This window comes from Rana temporaria, chromosome 1 (assembly GCF_905171775.1).
Source record: "Rana temporaria chromosome 1, aRanTem1.1, whole genome shotgun sequence".
NCBI classification, from domain to species: Eukaryota; Metazoa; Chordata; class Amphibia; order Anura; family Ranidae; genus Rana; species Rana temporaria.
In genome coordinates this window covers 583,450,863-583,468,780 of record NC_053489.1, presented here as the reverse complement: position 1 = coordinate 583,468,780, position 17,918 = coordinate 583,450,863, and the positions used below count along the sequence as shown (strand labels likewise).

At 43.1% G+C, this 17,918-nt stretch overlaps 1 protein-coding gene across 1 annotated transcript in view; it reads right to left on the bottom strand.

The window, feature by feature from the left end:
- GABRA2 (gamma-aminobutyric acid type A receptor subunit alpha2) overlaps positions 1-17,918 on the bottom strand; it is a 273,826-nt gene that overhangs the window by 182,293 nt on the left and 73,615 nt on the right. The gene's annotated exons all lie outside the window — the stretch shown is intronic.

The window sequence follows — 17,918 nt, the reverse complement described above, 5'->3', positions numbered from 1 at the left end:
CGTTCGGAATTTCCGACAACATTTGTGTGACAGTGTGTATGCAAGACAAGTTTGCGCGAACAATCCGTCTGAAAAAAATCCACGGTTTTAATGTCGGAATGTCCGATTGTGTGTACCCGGCATTACTTTTGTCTTGGATTCCTCTAAAAAAAAAACATCAGTGCACTTTCTGATATAGGAGTGTGTCTTGGAACTTCTGTGCCTACAGCCTCATAACTGTACGTGTGCACTGTGCAGTGTCTGACTGATATTCTCCCCAGATTTGGAGTGAGACTTGATGATGTCACTACTGGGCTGCTTGCAAAAGCAGAATCTGAACCTGAGTATCTGTGATGTATGCATTTTTCTACTTTTAGTTCCTTCATTCTATAAATCTAAGCTTATCAAATGAAAAACATATGCATGACCCATTTGTAACTATGCAAAATGCACGATATGTGTGTTGTGGTGTGCTGTTATACGTTGCACATTGGGCTCTACTGTACAATAATTTAAAAAAAAAACATATATTGTAAAGGCAAAATACAATTTCTCAATCAGGGCAGCTGTTCTTCAAAACATAAAATGTGAAGAAATATGTTTGACAAAAAAAGCACGGAACATTACAGGTTGTGTTTCAAACTGACTTTATGTAAACATTACAAAATGCATTCACAAGTCCAATAAGTTTAAAATAATAAAAACAGAACCCATGTGGCTTACTGATAAAAGTGCAAAAAAAACTGGTAAAAAAACATAATAAAGAAAAGGGAAATTAAACATTTAGAAGCAAAGAAAAGCTTTCATCCTTTGAGAGAAGAAAGAATACAACAAAATGGAAATCTGATGAAAATTCAGAATGAGTGACAGGTTTCTAAAGGCATTCTAAAGGGTAACTCCACTTTCGTGGGGAAAAAATATGACAAATAAAAAAATGAATAATATAGCATATACAATTGCGACACAAGCATTATTGTAATTTTTTGTTATAACAAAAATCCTTTCCTTTTCAATCGGCAGCATTGCAACTTTCTGTAAATTTCATTACAGTATGGCAACCTAGAGGTGTTCTGTACACGGTTTGTGTATGGAAGGCCCCCAAAGATGTCATTTCCTCCTTGTGTGATTTTCTCACTGATTTTCTGTCTGCACATTGAGGTTGATTTACTAAAGGCAATTATACTGTGCACTGCAAGTGCAATTGCACTAGATATGAAATGAGGGGAAGCTCTGCTGATTTATATCATCCAATCATGTGCAAGCAAAAATGCAATTTATGTATTTTCCTTGCAAATTCCCCTCAGATCTAGAGCAACTACACTTGCAGTGCACATACTGTTTGCCTTTAGTAAATCAACCCCTAAGATACAAGTCAGATTTTCATTTTTGGTGACATTCTCCAAAAGTGTTAATCACTTCTAAAGGAATGCAGACCCTGCAACTCTCCTCATTAGAACCCTGGAAGCATATAAACTGATCCAAAATGAAAAAGTTACTCCCATTCAGAATCAGTCATGCAAAAGACATGATGTAAAAATAGCCATTCCTTTAGAGCACAAACAAGTAAGATGATGCAACAATGTTTGTTAACCCCTTGCTGACCGCCCTATACCAGTTTTACTGCTACAGGGCAGCAGCTCTGCGCAGGATCATGTACAGTGAAACCTTGGATTACGACCATAATTCATTCCAGAAACATGCTTGTAATCCAAAGCACTTGTATAACAAAGTGAGTTTCCCCATAAGAAATAATGCAAATTTAGATGATTTGTTCCACAACTATTTATTCATAGGTCCTTCAGTTTATAGTCCATATAAAAAGATTATCGCAATGTGATAGGTTGTGTAACCATAAAATGTCCATCCACAAATGGAAGCCTCCACAAGGGGATTAGAAGCAAAATCCAGCAGGAGCTACAGAGTATTAAAGAGAAGAGAGGCGCCTCTAAGTGTAGCAATATGGGCCAGATTCACGTAGCCCGGGCGCAGCGTAACGTAACTGATTTAGGTTACACCGCCGCAAATTTTCTGGCTAAGTGCCTGATCCACAAAGCACTTACCTGGAAATTTGCGGCGTTGTATCCTAAATCCGTCTGGCGCAAGGCGGGCCAATTCAAATGGGGCGGGTACCATTTAAATTAGACGCGCTCCCGCGCCGGACGTACTGCGCATGCTCCCGATGCAAATTTCCCGACGTGCTTTGCGCGAAATTACGACGCGCCGACGTTTTGTGAATCGCAACGTGAAAAAAAGACTTGCGCCGGGAATTTTTTTTTTTTTTAATTCAAAAGCGACGCGGGAAAGACGGGTATACTTTTACATGGTGTACTAATTTTACACTTTGTAAAAGGTGCCCTATCTTTGCGACGGCAAACTAACACTTGCGGCGACGTAACGACGGGAAAAAGTTTCGTGGATCGCCGTAACTGCTAATTTGCATACCCAACGCTGGTTTACGACGCAAACTCCCCCCAGCGGCGGCCGCGGTACTGCATCCTAAGATCCGACAGTGTACAACTATTACACCTGTCGGATCTTAGGGATATCTATGCGTAACTAATTCTATGAATCAGTCGCATAGATAGAAACAGGGATACGACGGCGTGTCAGCAGATACGCCGTCGTATCCCTTTTGTGAATCTGGCCCTTTGTTTCTAAATGTTGTACCTTCATTAAATGTAACCATATTGCTACACTTAGAGGCGCCTCTCTTCTCTTTTATACTCAGTTGTGACATGACGCTACTTGTATATCAAGACATCGCTTGTATATCAAGTCAAAATGTATTAAAACATTTAGCTTGTTAAACCTTTTAAACCAAGTTACTCTCAAACCAAGGTTTTACTGTATGTATTACAGTCAAATTAAATCATGATATTGTATTACAATGAGGAGTGGTTGAAACTACTTATTACGGCTAATTAACACTTGTATCTGCCTTTCTTGTAGTGCAAAACACTCTCAAACCAAGTTACTCTCAAACCAGAGTTTTACTGTATATATACAGGATTCTACACTTCCGCCTGAAGGGGGCGTGTGCGCCACTGGTGGGCAGCTTCTGCTGTGACTTCAGAGCAGAAGCCGATCTGGGGGTGCCAGACACTCAATGTCCTCAGCACTCGCCGATCGTCGGTAAACAACACAGAGCAGGGATCTGCCTATGTAAACAAGTTACATGTTCTATGAATTTGGTAACACTTGTTAGATGAATCGTGGAAATGCTGGATTAAGATCGTGTGGGGGGTTGAACCGAGATTGCAATATTTTAACATTTAACCATGTAGTTCTAATGTGAGGCCATGAGTGTTGGATAGAAGTCTATCATTAGATCAAGTTTTGCCAAACAGGGCTTGCTGGAACTTTTTTGTCAAGCAGCTGGCTGCAGCTGCTGATCAGTGATTCTGACAGTGGAGAGTCTTGCTGTCAGAATACAATGTCTCAGCAAGAACATTTTTATCATTCACCTTTCTTGTGTGGAAGTAGAAAATCATTTTTTTTTTTCCAGCTTGCAAGCTGAACCAAAAAATGAATCATCTATAATGTCATTGGTTAATAAGGAGCACATTGGTTGCCTACACAGCATCATTATTTGCCCCTCCATATAAGAACTGTGGTCTAATTAGCTGCATTGGAGAGAGGAACTGATGGAGAAGAAAAACTCTGAAATACTGGTCAGTATCAATGTTTAAAGATATATTTTCTTTGTAAAAATAAATCATCTTTTTAACGTTCTATGTTCAGAGCCACCGATAAGGGGGTAGAACCAGTTCCCATGTATGGCACCTGGGCCCCATCAGTTGAACAAGGGGGCAGCTGACAAGCAAAAGGAAGGGAAACCTGGGCTTGTGGGGCAACATTAGCTCGAAGCGATCCCCTGTAGTTTCCACTGCAGCAGCTGAAAGCAGGCCTATCCTCCTTTCTCTCTCGCTACTTTCAGGTACTGCTGAGGGGGACTATAGAGGATCGGTACTAGTCAATGCAGCCCCTGACACCCCTTCTGTCTAGGTTGCCCTTCCTGCTGCTGCCCAGGCCCATCTGTGTGCTCCCCATGTCCCCCCCCCCCCTCCTCTTCTGCAGCATTGCTATGTTCCTCTTCTTTCCATTCCTCTAACTACTACAGGGAATCGTTTCAGGATGGAGAGCTGGGAAAGGGGCCAGTAAAAGTAATTTACTTGCCCCTTCCTTCGCTGAATGAACACAACATGTATTGATCACTTATTGTGTTAATTCACAACTGAAGCATAGTAAACTAACTTTACTATGTTCCAAATTGTGCATGAACAGGGAGACTGTGCAGAGCTATTCCTGTTCATTTATTTTGTGTAGCTGAGGCTACAGAGATAGAGATTGAGGATTGTCCTTATTCACCTTCTCTGTCTCAAAAGTGAGAAAACAGGGGTCTGTTTAGGCCTGATATTTTATCAAAGAACCCAACAGCTCTGTACAGGAAACAACACCCATGTGAATGAGCCCTGAGCGTTTATTCACACACAGAGCTTTATTTATTAATTAAATACATTATTTTAGATTTAGCAGGAATTTTTAGGTTATGCTGTGTTTATGTCCATTAACCACTTCCGGACCGCCGCATGTACATTTACGTCGGCAGAATGGCACGGACAGGCACATCAACGTACCTGTACGTGCCTGCCTAGACGTGGGTCGGGGGTCCGATCGCTCCCAGGAGCTGAGGAACGGGGAGAGCCGTATGTAAACACGGCTTCCCCCGTGCTTCACTGTGGCGGCTGCATCGATCGAGTGATCCCTGTTATAGAGAGACTCGATTGATGATGTCAGTCCTACAGCCACACCCCCCTACAGTTGTAAACACATACTAGGTGAACACTAACTCCTACAGCGCCCCCTGTGGTTAACTCCCAAACTGCAACTGTCATTTTCACAATAAACAATGCAATTTAAATTTTTTCTGTGAAAATAACAATGGTCCCAAAAATGTGTCAAAATTGTCCGAAGTGTCCGCCATAATGTCGCAGTCACGAAAAAAATCGCTGATCGCCGCCATAAGTAGTAAAAATTTTTTTTTTTATAAAAATGCAATAAAACTATCCCCTATTTTGTAAACGCTATAAATTTTGCGCAAACCAATCGATAAACGCTTATTGCGATTTTTTTTACCAAAAATAGGTAGAAGAATACGTATCGGCCTAAACTGAGGAAATTTTTTTTTATATATGTTTTTGGGGGATATTTATTATAGCAAAAAGTAAAAAATATTGCATTTTTTTCAAAATTGTCGCTCTATTTTTGTTTATAGCGCAAAAAATAAAAACCGCAGAGGTGATCAAATACCACCAAAAGAAAGCTCTATTTGTGGGGAAAAAAGGACGGCAATTTTGTTTGGGAGCCACGTCGCACGTCCGCGCAATTGTCTGTTAAATCGACGCAGTGCCGAATTGTAAAAACCCCTTGGGTCATTTAGCAGCATATTGGTCCGGTCCATAAGTGGTTAATAATGATTTTGGTAAGTTTTTAACAACATTTTTTTTTTAGCTTTTTTGGGGAGAAAGGGGTCCTGTGAGGTAGGCTGTATGGGGCAAGTTTAGTTTTTACATTTTAAAATGAGATGCCTTGAGTTAATGCATAATTTTAAAGGGTGCCTTGACTGAAAAAGAAAGGTTGATAAACTACTGGATCGAATACAAAGTCTCTCCTGAATACAAACTCCATCCACCTACCACCACACCTTCATCACAAAAAAGTTCCTCCATATGAATTTTGGTGGATGACTGGCTACCCTGGCCTTACCCACCTCCCCAACTGGACTCACCCCCCCCCCCCAGATCATGGATTTCCTCTCTCCTTCTCTCAACAAACCTTCCACTCTCTCCACCTTCCTTTTGAACCTCCAGCCCTGTTTCTCCCTTTCTCTTTAATCATCCATTTGATTCTGCCATTTGGATCTTCTTCCCCCTCCACCCTTCCCCCCACTGTTCTTCATATGGAAAACATAAAACCATGGGTTTGGCTACATATATTGGTATCACTTTAAATTTCTTAATCAGTTGAATCAGTTGTAAATCTCTACATTTATCTGCAATTTACCCAGCAACAAAGTTTAACTCGATCCACAAACCCTTTCACGGCCCTGGCTACTTTTTTATGACATTCTGATTTCACTGTACCACCATTTTTTATTTATTTTTGCACTTTAAATTCTTTTTTTATTCATTCATGAGAAGGAAAAAAAATAACAAATACAGCACATCACAATAAGGATCAACAACAATCATAAAACAAGCAAGAATAAAACCTAATGAATCTCATACAATACATTCATACTATTACAAACATATAACAAACATATCCTACAGTATGACCTTCTCGTGTCGTCCCAACATATCATGTTTATTCCCTGATGAGGAGGAAAGAGGCGCCCATCATTATAAGTGAATTTTGTAAATAAAATAATAAAAAAAAATGGTATTGGATTTCTGAATGCACAAAATATCAAAGGCTATTAATGTAAATTAGGAATACAGTGGTGGAAAGTTGATCCAGAGAATTATCTGATTGCCTTCAGGAATCAGTAAATATTTTTCTTCCTTTGTAGCAAATGGAACCATAAGAGTTTTTTCAATACTTTTCACTAGGATCAAAAGCTCAAAAGCTGCTTTCACACTGGGGCAGGTGGCCGTGCGTTGACAATAAAATGCTGCTAGTTTTAGTGGTGCTTTACCATCATTTTAGCGGCACTATTTGGCCGCTAGCGGGGTGCTTTTAACCACCGCCAGCGGGCGAAAAAAGGAATAAAAGCGCCAGTGTAGTGCCGCTGCCGAAGCACTTTGCAGGCGCTTCGGCAGTGACACCCAATCATTTCAATGGGCAGGAGCAATGTATATACCGCTCCTTCACCACCCCAAAGATGCTGCTTGCAGGACTTTATTTAACATCCTGCCAGCCCAGTGCTCCAGTGTGAAAGCACTCAGGCTTTCACACTGGGACTGCAGAGGGGCATTTTTCAGGCTTTTTACAGACGCTATTTTTTAGCCCAAAAGCACCTCAAAAACACCTCAGTGTGAAAGGGGTCTAATGCCGCGTATACACAATCGAAAATTCCGACAAGAAAAGCCCAATGTGAGCTTTTGTTTGGAAATTCCGACCGTGTGTGTATGCTCCATCAGACTTTTCTGTTGGAATTTCCGCCAACAAAAGATTGAGAGCAGGTTCTCTATTTTTCCAACCGCAAAAGTTCCTAACGCAAAATCCGCTTGCCTGTATGCAATTTTGATGTGCAAAAAAACATGCATGCTCAGAATAAAGCAGAAGAGCCAAACTGCCTATTGAACTATATTGATCTCGGCTCGTCGTACGTGTTGTACAGTGGGTGACTGCGATATTGTGTCAATCTCGCTCCCTTTCTCAGCGAGATTGACCACCTACGAGCCCCATCGCGGGAGCCAGCTCCGAGCTGGCTTGCCGCGATGGAGACAAAGCCGTCATAGAAGCGACGGGATCCGACTTGGATTCCCGCCAATTCTACATGTGTGCGGCGTTTGTTATGAATCCTGAGGAGGAACTCCCCGCCGGGTTTTAAATAAAAATCCGGCATGGGTTCCCCCCTCAGGAGCATACCAGGCCCTTAGGTCTGGTATGGGTTGTAAGGAGACCCCCCTACGCCGAAAAAACGGCGTAGGGGTCCCCCTACAATCCATACCAGACCCGTGTCCAAAGCACGCTACCCGGCCGGCCAGGAAAGGAGTGGGGACGAGCGAGCACCCCCCCCTCTCCTGAGCCGTACCAGGCTGCATGCCCTCAACATGGGGGGGTTGGGTGCTCTGGGGCAGGGGGGCGCACTGCGGCCCCCCCCACCCCAGAGCATCCTGTCCCCATGTTGATGAGGACAGGGCCCCTTCCCGACAACCCTGGCCGTTGGTTGTCGGGGTATGCGGGCGGGAGGCTTATCGGAATCTGGGAGCCCCTTTTAATAAGGGGGCCCCCAGATACCGGCCCCCCACACTAAGTGAATGGATATGGGGTACATCGTACCCCTACCCATTCACCTGGAGGAAAAATGTTGAAAGTTAATAAACACGACAAAAGGGTTTTTAAAATAATTTATTTGTCTGCTCCGGAGGCACCCCCTGTCTTCTTTAGCTCTTTTTACCAGGGGGGGCTTCTTCTTTGACGTCTTCGGGTGGGGGCCGCTCTTCTTCGCCGCCGTCTGGTTCTCTTCCACCGCCGGGGGGGGGGTCGCTTTTATAAAAGCGCCCACCCCCCGGCGGGTTTCCTCCGACGTCTTCGGCGGGGGGCGGTGTGCTTCTCAGGGGGGATTCTTCTTCCGCTATCCGGGGGGGTCTTCTCCGCTATCCGGGGGGTCTTCTTCTATGTTCGCCGCTCTCCGCTGTTGACTCGGCGCACCCCGGTTCTTCCTCCCGCTGTCCGGTGCCTTCTCCTTCAGGGCTGAACGTCTTCTTCTTCTTCTGTGCTGTGACGTCTTCTTCTTCTTCTGTGCTGTGACGTCTTCTTCTTCTTCTTCTGTGCTGTGACGTCATCTTCTTCTCTTCTCTTCTTCTGCCTTCTCCCGATGTTGACACGTCGCCTCTTCTCGCTGCAATGACAGGTGCGCGGTTTGCATCTGACTTATATAGGCCTCACAGTCCCATCATGCTCTGGTACCTACCCATGTGATACCTACCCATGTGGGTAGGTACCGGAGCATGATGGGACTGTGAGGCCTATATAAGTCAGATGCAAACCGCGCACCCGTCATTGCAGTGAGAGGAGGCGACGTGTCAACATCGGGAGAAGGCAGAAGAAGAGAAGTGAAGAAGATGACGTCACAGAAGAGCGGACTGGCCGCCACTAGTATAGCGGCGGCCAGCCCTGAAGGAGAAGAAACAGCGGAGAGCGGCGAACATAGAAGAAGACCCCCGGAAAGCGGAGAAGACCTGGAGAGTGGAGAAGCCCCACGGATAGCGGAGAAGACCCCGGGATAGCGAAATAAGAAGCCCCCCCCCCCGGATAGCGGAGAAGACTCCCGGATAGCGGAGAAGACCCCGGGATAGCGGAAGAAGAAGCCCCCCCCTGGTAAAAAGAGCTAAAGAAGACAGGGGGTGCCTCTGGAGCAGACAAATAAATTATTTTAAAAACCCTTTTGTCGTGTTTATTAACTTTTAACATTTTTCCTCCAGGTGAATGGGTAGGGGTACGATGTACCCCATATCCATTCACTTAGGGTGGGGGGCCGGTATCTAGGGGCCCCCTTATTAAAGGGGGCTCCCAGATTCCGATAAGCCTCCCGCCCGCATACCCCGACAACCAACGGCCAGGGTTGTCGGGAAGGGGCCCTGTCCTCATCAACATGGGGACAGGGTGCTCTGGGGTGGGGGGGGCCGCAGTGCGCCCCCCTGCCACAGAGCACCCAACCCCCCCATGTTGAGGGCATGCAGCCTGGTACGGCTCAGGAGGGGGGGGGGGGCGCTCGCTCGTCCCCACTCCTTTCCTGGCCGGCCGGGTAGCGTGCTTTGGATACGGGTCTGGTATGGATTGTAGGGGGACCCCTACGCCGTTTTTTCAGCGTAGGGGGTCTCCTTACAACCCATACCAGACCTAAGGGCCTGGTATGCTCCTGAGGAGGGAACCCATGCCAGATTTTTATTTAAAACCCGGCGGGGAGTTCCTCCTCAGGATTCATAACAAACGCCGCACACGTGTAGAATTGGCGGGAATCCAAGTCGGATCCCCGTCGCTTCTATGACGCGCTCGCTGGAATGTGCTTTTACTATTTCAGTGAGTGCGAGATGTCGGCACCCTGTCGCCGAGAATCAGCGCGATGCTGTCGTGCTAAAAACACATTCTCGGCGGCAGGCACTGTACCTCACTACGTTCTTGACGTTCGTAATTTCTGACAAGATTTGTGTGACCGTGTGTATGCAAGACAAATTTCAGCCGTTTTCCTGCTGAAAAAAAACACGGTTTTCCTGTCGGAAAAACTGATCGTGTGTACAGGGCATAAGCCTTTTTCTGACATGTGTTGCTTACAAGTAAAAATCAGTATTTCCTGCTAGAAAATAACTTAGGACCCACAAAAATGTTTATATATATATATATATATATATATATATATATATATACATATACACACACATACATACAGGTGATACATGAAAAATTTGAATATCGTGGAAAAGTTCATTTATTTCACTAATGCAACTTAAAAGGTGAAACTAATATATGAGAGACTCATTACATGGAAAGCAAGATAGTTCAGGCCGTGATTTGTCATAATTGAGATGATTATGGCTTACAGCTCATGAAAACCCCAAAACAACAATCTCAGAAAATTTGAATATCGTGAAAAGTTGCAATATTCTAGGCTCAAAGTGTCCCACTCTAATCAGCTAATTAAGCCATAACACCTGCAAATCATAGGAAAGACTGCTGACCTGACAGCTGTGCAGAAAACCATCATTGACACCCTCCATAAGGAGGGCAAGCCTCAAAAGGTAATTGCAAAAGAGGTTGAAAAAAGTGCTGTATCAAACCACATTAACCACTTAAGCCCCGGACCTTTAGGCAGCTAAATGCCCAGGCCAGGTTTTGCGATTCGGCACTGCGTCGATTTAACAGACAATTGCACGGTCGTGCGACGTGGCTCCCAAACAAAATTGACGTCCTTTTTTTCCCACAAATAGAGCTTTCTTTTGGTGGTATTTGATCACCTTTGCGTTTTTATTTTTTGCGCTATAAACAAAAATAGAGCGACAATTTTGAAAAAAATTCAATATTTTTTACTTTTTGCTATAATAAATATCCCCCAAAAACATATATTTTTTTCCCCTCAGTTTAGGCCAATACGTATTCTTCTACCTATTTTTGGTAAAAAAAAACACAATAATCGTTTATCGATTGGTTTGCGCAAAATTTATAGCGTTTACAAAATAGGGGATAGTTTTATTGCACTTTTTTTTTTTACTACTAATGGCGGCGATCAGCGATTTTTTTCGTGACTGCGACATTATGGCGGACACTTCAGACAATTTTGAAACATTTCTGGGACCATTGTCATTTTCACAGCAAAAAATGCATTTATATTGCATTGTTTATTGTGAAAATTACAGTTGCAGTTTGGGAGTTAACCACAGGGGGCACTAAAGGAGTTATGTTTCACCTAGTGTGTGTTTACAACTGTAGGGGGGTGTGGCTGTAGGTCTGACGTCATCGATTGTGTCTCCCTATAAAAGGGATCACACGATCGATGCAGCCGCCACAGTGAAGCACGGGGAAGCCGTGTTTACATACGGCTCTCCTCGTTCTTCAGCTCCGGAGAGCGATCGCGAGGGGGTGGCTAGAAACGAATAGCCGCGCCCTCATCCCGGATCGCTCCCACGGAAGAACCGACCGCCGCATGTACCGGGGGGGGTCCCGATCGGACCCCCGACCCGCGGAAAGGCAGGGACGTACATGTATGCCCATCTGCCTGTACGTGCCATTCTGTGGACGTATATGTACATGGGGCGGTCGGTAAGCGGTTAATAGAAAGTCATGTGGAAGGGAAAAGTGTGGAAGAAAAAGGTGCACAAGCAGCAGGGATGACCACAGCCTGGAGAGGACTGTCAGGAAAAGGGCATTCAAAAGTGTTGGGGACTTTCACAAGGAGTGGACTGAGGCTGGAGTCAGTGCATCAAGAGCCACCACACACAGACGGATCCTGGACATGGGCTTCAAATGTCGTATTCCTCCTGTCAAGCCACTCCTGAACACTCCTGGGCTAAAGAAAAACACACTTGGTCTGTGGCTCAGTGGTCTAAAGTCCTCTTTTCTCATGAGAGAAAATGTTGCATCTCATTTGGAAACCAAGGACCCAGAGTATGGAGGAAGAATGGAGAGGCACACACTGCAAGAAGCTTGAAGTCCAGTGTGAAGTTTCCACAGTCTGTGTTGATTTGGGGAGCCAATGTCATCTGCTGGTGTTGTTCCACCGTGCTTCATCAAGTCCGGGGTCAACGCAGCCACCTACCAGGAGATTTTGGAGCACTTCATGCTTCCTTCCGCAGACAGGCTCTATGCGGATGCTGACTTCATTTTCCAGCAGGACTTGGCACCTGCCCACACTGCCATAAGCACCAAAACCTGGTTCAATGACCGTGGGATTGGCCAACAAACTCACCTGACCTGAACCCCATAGAGAATTTGTGGGGCATTGCCAAGAGAAAGATGAGAGACATGAGACCGAACAATGCAGAAGAGCTGAAGGCAGCTATTGAAGCATCCTGGTCTTCCATAACACCTCAGCAGTGCCACAGGCTGATAGCTTCCATGCCACGCCGCATTGAGGCAGGAATTGCTGCAAAAGGGGCCCAAACTAAGTACTGAGTACAGATGCATGCTTCTACTTTTCAGAGGTCCGATATTGTTCTATGTACAATCCTTGTTTTATCGATTGCATGTAATATTCTAATTATTCTAAAGATTGTGGATTTGGGGTTTTCATGAGCTGTAAGCCGTAATCATCACAATTATGACAAATCACGGCTTGAACTATCTTGCTTTGCATGTAATGAGTGTATCTCATATATAAGTTTCACCTTTTAAGTTGCATTAGTCAAATAAATGAACTTTTGCTCGATATTCAAATTTTTCGAGTATCACCTGTATATATATTTTAGCAGAGACCCTAGAATAAAATGGCGGTTGTTGCAATGTTTTATATCACACTGTATTAGAGCAGCAGTCTTTCAAACCAAATTTTTTGGGGGAAAAAAATCTAAACAGTAAAGTTAGCCCAATTTTTTTGTATAATGTGAAAGATAATGTTATGTCGCAAGAAACATCAGAGAATCGTGAACTTTATTTGAAGAAAAAAAAATGTGATTCTCATTTTAGCCAGAATCGTGCAGATCTAAATGACCCATATTTTTTTTTTTTTCGCCCTAACAGTGTAACAAGTTGAATGGTGTTTATATGGTTTCCCATCTACAGTATATGTGGGTTCTGGTCCTATAGTGCATATGTATAAGTGTGGTAGGACATTACATTGTCAGTTACTTCTTGTTTAATATTCTCTGGAAAGTACTGTAGATAAACTGTCAGCTCTATATTATTTATTTATTACAATTAAGGAAAAAAATTATTGAAATAAATAATATATAAGCATATGTTGGATCATAACCTGTACATCACTTGGTTTTTAAAAAAAACACCCAAGACTTGGCTTTGTGAGTTGAGAGTATGCAGGCCTCAGGCTGATATAATTTCAAATGAATGTTATGTAAATTTAAAGGGATTTGGAGAAATTAATTATTTGCATGACTTCACACTGTGCCCGTAATCAGCCTGCTGTATATATAACCCATGCAGCGACTTGTACAACGAGAAACTAATCAATCGGGATATATGCATATAAAGTATATTTAAGTAATTTTCAGTAGCTGCAAGCACCATCACTGAAACTGTTTGATGTTAGCCTGAAAAATAGACATCTGTACTATATATATATTTACCAATAGCTGTCATTTCACTAATATTGCTAAAAGGCGACAATTTTTTTAAAAATTAATCGGAAACCATGGAAAAATACGAAGTCTTATGCCGCGTACACACGGCCGTTTTTCTTTTCCTCAAATTTTTTTTTTTTTCTCAACGTGATTCTTGTCAAGCCTGCCTTGCCTACACACGATTGTGAAAAAAAAAATGCTGGAACAAAGCGTGGTGACGTACAACACATACAACGGCACTGTAAAGGGGAAGTTCCATTCAGATGGCGCCACCCTTTGGGCTGCTTTTTGCTGATTTCGTGTTAGTAAAAGTTTGGTGAGAGACGATTCGCGCTTTTCAGTCTTCGTGTTTTTCAGTCTGTTACAGCGTGACGAATGTGCTATGTCCATTACAAACGCTAGTTTTACCAGAACGAGTACTCCCGTCTCATAACTTGCTTCTGAGCCTACACACGATCATTTTTCAGGACGTGAAAAACGACAACGTGAAAAACTATGCGAGCATGTTCTAAATTTTTTATGGCAATATTTCACGTCAAGAAAAATGCTCTGGAGCCCACACGATCATTTTTAAAGGCATTTTTCACATCATGAAAAATGGTCGTGTGTACGCGGCATTACATTTGTTATATTTTAGTAAATAAAATGAAAGAACACTGTTGAAAAGTGATGTACTTTATGTCAGCTTTTCTGCATTTTGTTGGCCCTCAATCTAGCATGATTCCAATTCACTGTATAGTAGACTTAACCAATAATCCTATTACTACATTTTTCTCTGTGAGAAGCTGTCTTCACGAGTCAGAAAAATAAGCCCTCCTGGGGAATTATGTGACCGATCACACAGGAAAGCAATACCTCCAGGTCTGTATTGTCATTTAGCTTATTTCAGCATCAGACCAGCACATGCACACGCTGACACACTTAAGAGGAAACAGTTGTCTAGAGATTTTTTTTTAATATGTTTAGCTAAAAGCAGGCCTTTATGTTAACATCAAGATAAAGTCAGGTTGTTATGAAAGATAAAGAGTAATGAAAAGGGCTTAAATAGTGTTCTGGAAAAAGCAAGCAGTTCCACATTCTCTTTAGTGAAACGCGACAGGGGGAAACACGCCGTGTACCGGCATTGTAAAGCAACACATTTTATTAAAATTGCAGTTTGGAACACTTTATGCCCCTGGTGCACAACCTGCAATCTAAGGGCCACATGCGGCCTGTTGGTATATGATGTGCAGCCCTGATACCTTAACCTCTTCCATACAGGGCTTTTATACACACCTCCATACCGGGCCTATTCTGGCACTTCTCTCTTACATGTACAAATCATCATTTTTTTGCTAGAAAATTACGCAGAACCCCCAAACATTATATATGTTTTTTTAGCAGACACCCTAGGGAATAAAACGTCGGTCATTGAAACCTTTTATTCTGCACGGTATTTGCGCAATAATTTTTCAAATGCCTTTTTTTTGGAAAAAAATTGTTTCATGAATTAAAAAAATAACAAAACAGTAAAGTTAGCCCAATTTTTTTGTAAAATATGAAAGATTATGTTACACCGAGTAAATAGATACCTAACATGTCACGCTTTAAAATTGCGCACACTCATGGAATGGCGCCAAACTTCGGTACTTAAAAATCTCCATAGGCAACGCTTTGAAAATTTTTACAGGTTACCAGTTTGGATTTACAGAGGAGATCTAGTGCTAGAATTGTTGCTGGCACTCTAGCGCACGCGGCGATACCTCACATATGTGGTTTAAACTGTGTTTACATATGTCGGCGGGACTTGCGTGTGCGCTCGCTTCTGCGCGCAAGCTACTGGGGACAGGGGCGTTAAAAAAAAAATGTATTTTTTTTTTTTTTTTTTACATATTTATTTCTTTTTTTACACTTTTTTATTTTATTTTATTTTTTTTATTATCACTTTTATTCCTATTACAAGGAATGTAAACATCCCTTGTAATAGGAATGTGTGTGACAGGTACTCTTTATGGAGAGATGCAGGGTCAATAAGACCCCACATCTCTCCTCCAGGCTGGAAACCATGAGATCGGTGAAAAAAAATTCACAGATCTCATGTTTACCGTTGCTTAGCAGCCGCAATCGCGGCTTTGTTTACTTACGGGGACCCAGGCGTGACGTCATCACATCGCGCCCGGGTCCTCCGACGGTCATAGAGATGACTGGTGACCATCTGGTCACCAGTCATCTCTATGCTTCCTGCGAGCGCCGGACGATTCGTTCTCCGGGCCCCCGATGGCACGGGAGAGCCCGGAGAAGCACCGGATGGCGGCGGGAGGGGGGGATGTCCCCTCCCGCCGCCTGTAAGAACGATCTAGCGGCGGAACCGCCGCTATGATCATTCTTACGTTGTGCAGAATCGCCGGAACAAGAGAAGGATATCTGAATGATGCCTCTAGCTGCAGGCATCATTCAGATATCCCCCCCACAAAGCCCAGGACGTCATATGACGTCCACTCTGAACGGCAGAGGTTCTTTGTGGACGTCATTTTACTATGGGCCGGTAGGGAAGTGGTTAAATCGGAGTTCCACCCAGTTCTTCAACTTCCTTGAAACACAAAGTCCACTTGTAGGATATATATATGTATATATATATATATATATATATATGTATATATATATATATATATGTATATATATATATATATATATATATATATATATATATATATATATATTTTTTTTTTTTTTCTAAATACCTTGTTTTTCTTTATATGTCTGCACTTCCAGGCCTGGCTGTCTAGGCGATGCCATCATTAGGCATTTGCTAGGAATCCTGGGATGTCATCTATCCCAGGAGTCTTTGAACCGCACTTTAATTCCGTCTTGATTGACAGGTTGCCACAGCAATGGAGTGGATACTTCTGCCGCGGCCGCCATTGTTATAGCAACCTGTAAACAACAGTGCGCCGCGCTGCTTCCTTAATGCACAGGCTCAAGATCGGGACGTGCATGCTGGGTAACCAGCCACACAGAGTCCCGGAAGCAAGTAGGAGCGGGCTTCAGATGCCTACAATTATAATGACCGCTGCCTGTCTGCCGTTATCCTGTGATAAATATCATAATTGTAAATAAGAAGAAGGAATACACCTTTACCAGTATCCTATTTGTATTGTGCAAAAAAAAGAGAATAATGGGGGTTCATTTTGGAGAAAACGGACAAGGAGACTGGCGCTCCGCTTTAACCTCCCTGGCGGTATGATTATGCCAGGTTTTTGATGCTGAAAGCGGTACAACTATTTTGCATGGAAATTTGGCGTTTTTTTTTATAGGCCTGTAATTCTTAGAAATAACTCACTTAAATCTGTCCAAACCAGAGTCTAGTAGACATCCCGGGTATGATAAAGTTTGAAACACAAAATCATTAATTATAATATAATAAATAACTATAAATATTTATAACAAATAAAAAAAATAATAATAATAATTCAATAATGTAATCAAACTCAAAAACACAGAAATTTGCTCAGTTGCAGAATTGTTGCTGTCATTTCAGTGTTTGATGACGAATTTTCCCACAAATCGCTATCGCTTAATTCTGCAAGTGATTCTAATTTATTATCGCTGTTTTCTAGCTGGTCTAAAACCACTTTTGACATAAAGGGACACTTTTTGGTTGCTATGGACAATCTCCAGTTTCCAGGCAGAAAAAAATGTTTTTATAATATAAAAGTGCATGCAGGTCACTGGACAGGCCACTAGGAACAAAGGGGGTGAGTAATTATTTTATACAGTACTGTAATCTGTAAGATTACAGTATACTGTATGTGTACTGTGTTTTAATTTTTTTGAATTTGGCGGCGATATCCATTCCCGTGCGTCGTAACGTCACTGTGTGAATCGAGCGAGGAGGACACAGCTCACTCACACAGCGGGGAGACATCGCAGGATCCAGGGGACAAGGTAAGTAAACTCTGCCTGGATCCTGCGATGCGATCCCGAGTCTGGATTACCACCAGGGAGGTTAACAGCCTGTAGTGGGAACATTTGTTAAAGTGATTGTAAAGTAAATTTTTTTTTCAATATAAATAACAAACATGTTATACTTACCTGCCCTCTGTAGTTGGCTTTGCACAGAGCAGCCCAGATCCTCCTCTTCTCGGGCCCCTCTTCGGCTCTCCTGGCCCCTCCATTTTAGTGCCCCTACAGCAAGCAACTTGCTATGGGGCACCCAAGCCGAGTCATAGGCTCTTTACCTAGATCGGAGATGCGGTGTATCAGACTGACATAACACACCACCGATCGCTGCGCTGCATGCCCCCTCGGGTGCACGCTAGCAGCATATCTTGCTGGACGTCATATGATGCCCAGTCAGGATAATGAAACCACTTTCTGGACATCATTTTGCTATATAGCAGGAAGGAAGTGGTTAAGGTAATAGCATTGATCTCTACTAGCCTCATGTAACATGTTCCCAGATTGTCTTCTGCAGCGTATCCCCAGACAAAACATACATTGTCC